Source organism: Ovis aries, chromosome 9 (genome assembly GCF_016772045.2).
Source record: "Ovis aries strain OAR_USU_Benz2616 breed Rambouillet chromosome 9, ARS-UI_Ramb_v3.0, whole genome shotgun sequence".
Taxonomy (NCBI): Eukaryota; Metazoa; Chordata; class Mammalia; order Artiodactyla; family Bovidae; genus Ovis; species Ovis aries.
Window position 1 is genome coordinate 55683118 of NC_056062.1, and position 7554 is coordinate 55690671.

The window sequence follows — 7554 nt, forward strand, 5'->3', positions numbered from 1 at the left end:
CAATGAAAAGCACCTAGATAATATTGTCCCTGAGTTGAGGTGTTTCAATGAGCTATAAATGTAGGCAGATTATCATCAGGGAAAAAATAGACAAAATAATACTGGCAGCTGCAATTTGTTCATTACTTAGAATTTACAAATCACTTTCATGAAAAAAACGTTCTTTTTTCCTACCCATTGTTCTGTAACCACCCTCACTCCTGACCTCCCAACCTTTCAAATAAGAGGAATTCTGTTTTCAGAATCAGGAAAAAAAAAAAAAAAACACCTATTTAAAAGTTGCTTATTGGTAAAGTATTTTTTACCAGTTTATACATTTTTGTCCCTATACTACATGATTTATGTTAAGAATGTGTGTATCTTAGATTTCCTGCCCCAGGAACACTCCTATCCCACCATTCAAATAATTAGGTCAAAGCTCAACAGTTTAAAACACTGATGTTTGATTCCACTGGATACCAGAGGCAGTGCTGTCTTAACCGCTCTCACGTGGGGCTCTTGCATGACTTCAATAACTGGCACGGTTAGACCACAGAAGCTGAATTTGTAGGCTCCTGTCTCACTTCTCACTTTGAAAGTCATTTGGAGGAGCTACAGAAAGCCAAACTATAGTGAGCAAACATGTGCCTGCAAGATGCAAATTCCACCATCACACTCTTTCCTCACATTCATAAGAAGTCCCTTCAAGTTCCTGAATACTCCTTCTTGGCCTGTGAGTTGTAGTCAATTATCAGACATTTTATATTGAAAAAAAATTCATGCAAATGAAAAACATCATATATTTCACTTATTGAATAACTAAGTCTGCTAAATGATATTTTGTCAGATTAAATTTGTTTTTATTGAGGTAACATTGGCTTATAACATTTTATAAATTTCATATGTAGCACATTATATTTCAGTTTTATATACACTACAGCATACTCATCACCAAGAGTGTAGCTTTAATCCATCACCATATGATGACACCTTTTACACACTTCACCCTCCCTCCACCCCACTTTCCCTCTGATAAACACTACTCTGTTCTCCATATCGTTTGACCTTTTTGCCTTTATTTGATTAGATTTGTTCATTTACTTTGTTTTATATACTACATGAACGTGAAGTCGCTCAGTCATGTCCGACTCTTTGCAACCCCATGGACTGTAGCCTACAAGGCTCCTCTGTCCATGGGATTTTCCAGGCAATAGTACTGGAGTGGACTGCCATTTCCTTCTCCAAGGGATCTTCCCAACCCAGGGATTGAACCCAGGTCTCCCGCATCGTGGACAGACGCTTTACCATCTGAGCCACCAGGGAAGTCCATGAAGGTGAAATCATACTGCATTTGTCTTTCTCCATCTGATTTATTTCACTTAGTATAATGCCCTCAAGGTCCAAGGTCCACCCAAGTTATCACAAATGGAAAGATTTCATCTTCTTTTTATTGACTAAGCAGTATTTTATTGTCTATAGATATATATTATTAAGAATATAAATACATATATTAAAAGTAAAAAAGGTATTAAGAAGCAGAGATACCACTTTGTCAACAAAGGTCTATATAGTCAAAGCTATTGCTTTTCCCAGTAGTCATGTGTAGATGTGAGAGCTAGACCATAAAGAAAACTGAATGCTAAAGAATTGATACCTTCGAATTATGGTGCTGGAGAAGACTCTTAAGAGTTCCTGGAACAGAAGGGAGAACAAACCAGTCAATCCTGAAGGAAATCAACTTTGAATATTCATTGGAAGGACTGATGCTGAAGCTGAAACTCCAATACTATGGCCACCTGATATAAAGAGTCAACTCATTGGAAAAGACCCTGACGCTGGCAAAGATTGAGGGCAGGAGAAGCGGGTGACAAAGGATGAGATGTATGGATGGCATCACCAACTCAATGGACATGAGTTTGAGCAAACTCCAGGAGATAGTGAGGGACAGGGAAGTCTGGCATGCTGCAGTTCACGGAGTAACAGAGTCAGACATGACTTAGTGACTGAACAACACAAAATATCTTCTTTATTCATCAATGGGCACTTTATTCATTTATCAATGGGCACTTCGGCTTTTCCATGTCTTGGCTATTGTAAATAATGCTGCAGTGAACATAGGGATTTACATACCTTTTTGAGTTCATGTTTTTGTTTTATTTGGATAAATATTCAGAAGTGGAATAGCTGGATTACATGGTACTTCTATTCTTAATTTTTTTAATAATTTTTTTAATAAATCTCCTTATTGTTTTCCATAGTGGCTGTACCAATTTACATTCACACCAAGAATGTACAAGGATTTTCTTTTCTCCACATCTTCTTCAACACTTGTTATTTCTTGGCCTGTTGATAATAGCCATTCTAACAGGTATGAAGTGATGTTTCATTATGGTTTTGATTTCCTTAGTGGTGATGTTGAACATCTTTTCACGAGCCTGTTGGTCAACTCTATGTATTCTTTGGAAAAGAAGGTCATCTGCCCATTTTCCATTTGGGTTATTCGTTTTTTGTTGTTGTATGAGTTCTGTGTTTATTTTAGATATTAATCCCTTACAGGATAAATATTTTTCAAATGTCTTCTCTCACTCAGTAGATTGTCTTTTCATTTGGTTGATGGCTTTGGTTTTCTTTTTACCTTTCTTTTTTTTTTTTTTTTTTTTGCTGTGCAGAGCATTTTAGTTTGATGTAGTCCCATTTGTTTATTTTCACTTTGTTCCCCTTGTTGAGAAGACATAAACAGAAAGATATTGCTAACGCTGATTCAAAGTGTATACTGCCTATGTTTTTCTCCTAAGAGTTTTATGGTTTCATATACGGTTTCAGATCTTATGTTCAAGTCTTTAATTCACAATGAGTTTATTTTTTTCTATAGTATAAGATAGTGGTCTAGATTCAATCTCTTGCATATAGCTGTCCAGTTTTTCCAAAAACATTTGTTGAAAAGATTATCTTTTCTCTAATAAGATTAATTTTAAGAAACAACCCATTTATACAAGAAATGATTGTCCCCAGTATTATGCTTACTTATTGACTAAGCTAACTTCAAGAGGATTGGGTTTAAGAATTATATTTACAAATACTGGATTCTTTTTCATACGATTAAAAAGCATACTTAAAGTACCATGAAGAGTCCCTTCCATGATCCAAATGACCGTATGACATGCATTAGATGAAATTCTGGAGGTTTAAAAATTGATTTCCCTGCAAATTGTGAATGTGAGTGCAACAATAAAAACAACCAATACTTTAAGGTAAGGACCATAATTAACAAAGCAAACGTGGAAAAAAAATTAACAGATGAAAATGAATACAGTCCTTGAAGAAAGCCCTTGAGTAACTATTTAACTTCATATTGTTGCTAAGGAAACATCAATTGCCTACAAAAGAGGATAAATGGTAAAAAGGAACTAGATTCAAATAATAGACTGATCTCATGTTTCACTGTACAGGCAGGATAACAAGCTGATGAGGGCCTGTCAACTGTATTTGTAATAGCCAAGAAGTGTCACATATAATTATATAATGTATATAATAGTTGTGGCTTCCCACTAAAGAAAAAAAAAGGTACTGAATACATGCAAAGAAAAATACTGGCTTAAAGGTACACAAAATGCTTGGTAAAATGATCTTGAAAATAAGGCCACATACCCAATATATATGAAATGAAAAATAAGTCCATAGTAAACAGAAGTTTGCCTAATGAAATTCTAACAGCTTGCACAAAATAGATTTTTTTAATTTTTCTAATTTTATCTTCTTATATTTTAGAATATTTGGAATTCTCTTTTAGGAATGTCATTTAAGGGTATAATTTAGATGGGGAAAAAAAGGCTAATGCTCTCTTTAAGTTTCCTTGAAACTACAAGCAATAAAAATTCTGATGTGTGAATCCCTTGGACCCATAAAATACCGTAGTCTTCAGTAAAGAGAGTGGAAGATGAATTTCTAGGTACTAGAAGATGCAGAGAACCCTGGTTTTACCTTGAAAGATGGATTAATGCACATCAACTGCCTGTCTTGGGAGGGGAAGTTTATAGAATGGGCTTTCAGAGCTCTCTGGGGTTATTTGCCCATTCGTATCTTACGTCTGGTAACCTATGAGGTGAGATGGCCAAGGGAAGATCCTCTGCCCTTGAGATCCAGCAGTCTGAATAATCTTTTACAGGAGTATCAAGTAAGCATCAAAAAGGACAGGACCAGGAGTCATAACCTAATTTAACTCATTTCCTTGAAAATACAGCTTCTCCCTCCAAGCCTTTAGAGAAACTGCCCCTCTCGGGCATACGCTTGTGCCCTAACCTCATCTCCCTAGCAGTCCCTTCTCCTCGCACAGGGACCCTTTCATCCCCTCTCCCCTCGGAAAGCTCCCCATCCCCAGAAGCCCCTCCACTTCCGGGAAAATGCTGCCTCTCAGACGGAACAAGTCTGTTGATGTATTTACCTCATCTTGCGTCTTGCAGACTCTGCCAGCTCAGACCTTAGCCAAATGTTAATGGAAGTTTTCTCTTGCTCAGGCTTCTGCTGATACTGAGGAAAACCGTGAGCTCTGCACCCATGAGTAGAAGCCAGTAGAAGCTTTTTCCCAGTAATGGCAGCCGTCCAGCTCCTCTACAATCACATGAGAAAAGAGAGGGTTTTCCTTCTGCTCTTTGAGAATGAGACCTTGGCATTATTGCGTCCAAGGACTGCTGCTGCCTCTTTCCCTGCGTTCACTGCAAATCCCCCTCGTCTCACATGAAAGAATAATGGCTGCATCTGTACCATCAGATCGCAGAGACTGAGGTCACTGAACGAAACCTCTCGAACTCCAAACGCTTCCCTGTGGAGGAGAGGCAATGGGGGGATTATCTTGCCATGTATGCAGATTTCCTTTTCTGGGGCCTAAGAATATGCTCTCAGAAATACAGAAACCTTCACAGAGTAGCACTGGCATATCTACACTCCCATGTGTTAAATGGGAGATTGCTGTGTAGCACACGGAGCTCCGCTCAGTGCTCCAGATGACCCAGAAGGGGTGGGATGAGATGAAGGTGGGGCACGGAGGTTCAGCAGGGAGGGGGATATGTATACATATGTTTGATTCACTTTGTTGTATAACAGAAACTAACACAACATTGTAAAGCAATTATACTACAGTAATTAAAAAAAATGTTCACAGAGTTATTGGACCCATAGTTATTTTCATCAACCAGATTTCTGTCTGACCATCATGGCTGAGTTATCAGTAAAATTATTAGACAATCTGGTCAATTAAAAAAATAAAAGAATTGCACATAAAAAAATAGACTGAATGTTTATAGACCTATTATGAACAATTATTTAATTATGAAAGTAAAGATAGTATACTCATTTGGTCAGTCGGATCTTTGTAACCCCCCCATGGACTGCAGTCCACCAGGCTTTTCTGTCCATGGAATTTTCCAGGCAAGAATACTGGAATGATTTGCCACCTCCTACTCCAACTATAGTAGAATTAACCATTTCACCCCAAATTATTTATTCATTCAACAAATGTGTAACGGGCACTATGTGTTCAGAGTGTGGTGACAGAAATTCAGCAAATAAATAAGAGCAGCATCTCCCAGGTTAACGGAGCCTCTTCTCCTCCCTCCCACCTCCACCCAAGCTCTTGGCTCAGCTGTATTGTTTTATTGCTCCCTAAAGTGAGGTGTTGGAGAAGACTCTTGAGAGTCCCTTGGACTGCAAGAAGAACCAACCAGGCCATTCTAAAGGAGATCAGTCCTAGGTGTTCTTTGGAAGGAATGATGCTAAAGCTGAAACTCCAGTACTTTGGCCACCTCATGCAAAGAGTTGACTCATTGGGAAAAGACCCTGATGCTGGGAGGGATTGGAGGTAGGAGGAGAAGGGGACGATCGAGGATGAGATGGCTGGATGGCATCACTGACTCGATGGACGTGACATGAGTTTGAGTAAACTTGGGAGTTGGTGATGGACAGGGAGGCTTGGCGTGCTGTGATTCATGGGGTCGCAAAGAGTTGGACACGACTGAGCGACTGAACTGAACTGAAAGTGAGAAACTCGATACCAGAGCTTGAGTCAGTGCCACCCTGCAGACAGTGCTCAGCCGGCTTCTCCACACAGGGTAAAGCTGCAGCTAGAGACCCCTCGAACACACCCCTTCTCCTTCCCCACCACCTCCTCAGGGTTTGCCATCGACCGCTCTAAATTGTTCTAAGTGGTGCTGTGGTTTTGGTTTCTAGACAAGCATCGACCTTAGACACAAACAAACCAAGGGTGATTCCCCCAGTGAATGTGAGTGCCATGGAAGATTGTCCACAGGCCTTCATGACGTGTGGCCCCACCACACCAAGCACCCTATTAAATCCAGTGGGGAAGTGGCAGCAGTCTCCATGATAAACACACACAGCAAACTTCACAGGACGAGAGACACAGGGGTTCCCACTGTCATTACAATAATAGCTTCTGTTGTTCTAGGGGAGAAGGCACTGGCGACCTACTCCAGTACTCTTGCCTGGAAAATCCCATGGATGGAGGAGCCTGGTAGGCTGTAGTCCATGGGGTCATGAAGAGTCGGAGATGACTGAGCGACTTCCCTTTCACTTTTCACTTTCATGCATTGGAGAAGGAGATGGCAACCCACTCCAGTGTGTACAGAAATGGTGCTCACGTGCTGCCGTCTGGTTGTTGTTTAGTCGCTGAGTTATGTCTGACACTCTGGCGACCCCATGCATGGTAGTCCGCCAGGCTCCTCTGTTCATGAAATTTTCCAGGCAAGAATATTGAAGTGGGTTGCCATTTCCTCCTCCAGGGGATCTTCCCCACCCAGGGATCGAACCTGCATCTGCTGCATTGCAGAGAGATTCCTTACCACTGAGCCACTAAGGAGGCCCACTTTATGATTACCATCTGACAAAGAGTAGCCAAGTAGCCAGAGATGCAAGAGCAGAGCAGCATAATAAGGGTTCCACCCAACATCCACCTTAACAAGGGACAAAGGCTCTAAAAAGGCAAATACAGGAACTTCCCTGGCAGTCCAGTGGTCAAGACTTCATCTTCCAATGCAGGAGCTGCAGGTTCGATCCCTGGTCAGGGAGCTAAGAACCCATATGCCTTGTGGCCAAGAAACCAAAACATAAAACAGAAGCAATATTGTAACAAATTCAATAAAGACTTTAAGAAATGGTCCACAACAAAAAAAAACAAACAAACAAATAAATAAACTTTTTAAAAAATAAATAAAAAGGCAAAGGGCACCCCATCTCCCCAGAAAATTAAACAAAAAAAATTAAACATTGCTCCTAAATGCTACCATGTTCACACCAAAGCCTCTGCATATGACTTATACTTGACAGCACAATCACACCAAAAATATATTCCTTCTGGGAGGAAAAACGACTGGTGAACAAACTGGTTTACATTCTCAACAAGAAAATCTGTGCTCACGTTTCTACTTTCTTCCTTCTCTCCAGCTCAGTTCTTCCATCTTTTTTCATGTTTGCCTATATTTTCTCCATCTGTTTTCTCTCTATACATGTTTGCTATTCATTCCCTAAGCTAAAAAGTTTCTACATCCTTGCCTCCAGAATAACTTG

At 40.0% G+C, this 7554-nt stretch overlaps 1 long non-coding RNA gene across 2 annotated transcripts in view; it reads right to left on the reverse strand.

Annotated features, from left to right (window-relative positions):
- Positions 1–4609, reverse strand: part of LOC114116375 (uncharacterized) — a 99433-nt gene extending 94824 nt beyond the window's left edge. The window contains exons 1-2 of one of the 2 annotated variants that reach the window (XR_009594964.1): positions 4421–4609; positions 2616–2697 (exon numbers count right to left, since the gene is read on the reverse strand). This is a non-coding gene — a long non-coding RNA (uncharacterized LOC114116375). Of the gene's footprint in view, positions 1–2615; positions 2698–4420 lie in introns of those variants that run through there. The other variant, XR_003590314.3, reaches the window with a different exon arrangement.
- Positions 4610–7554: the final 2945 nt, after the last annotated feature.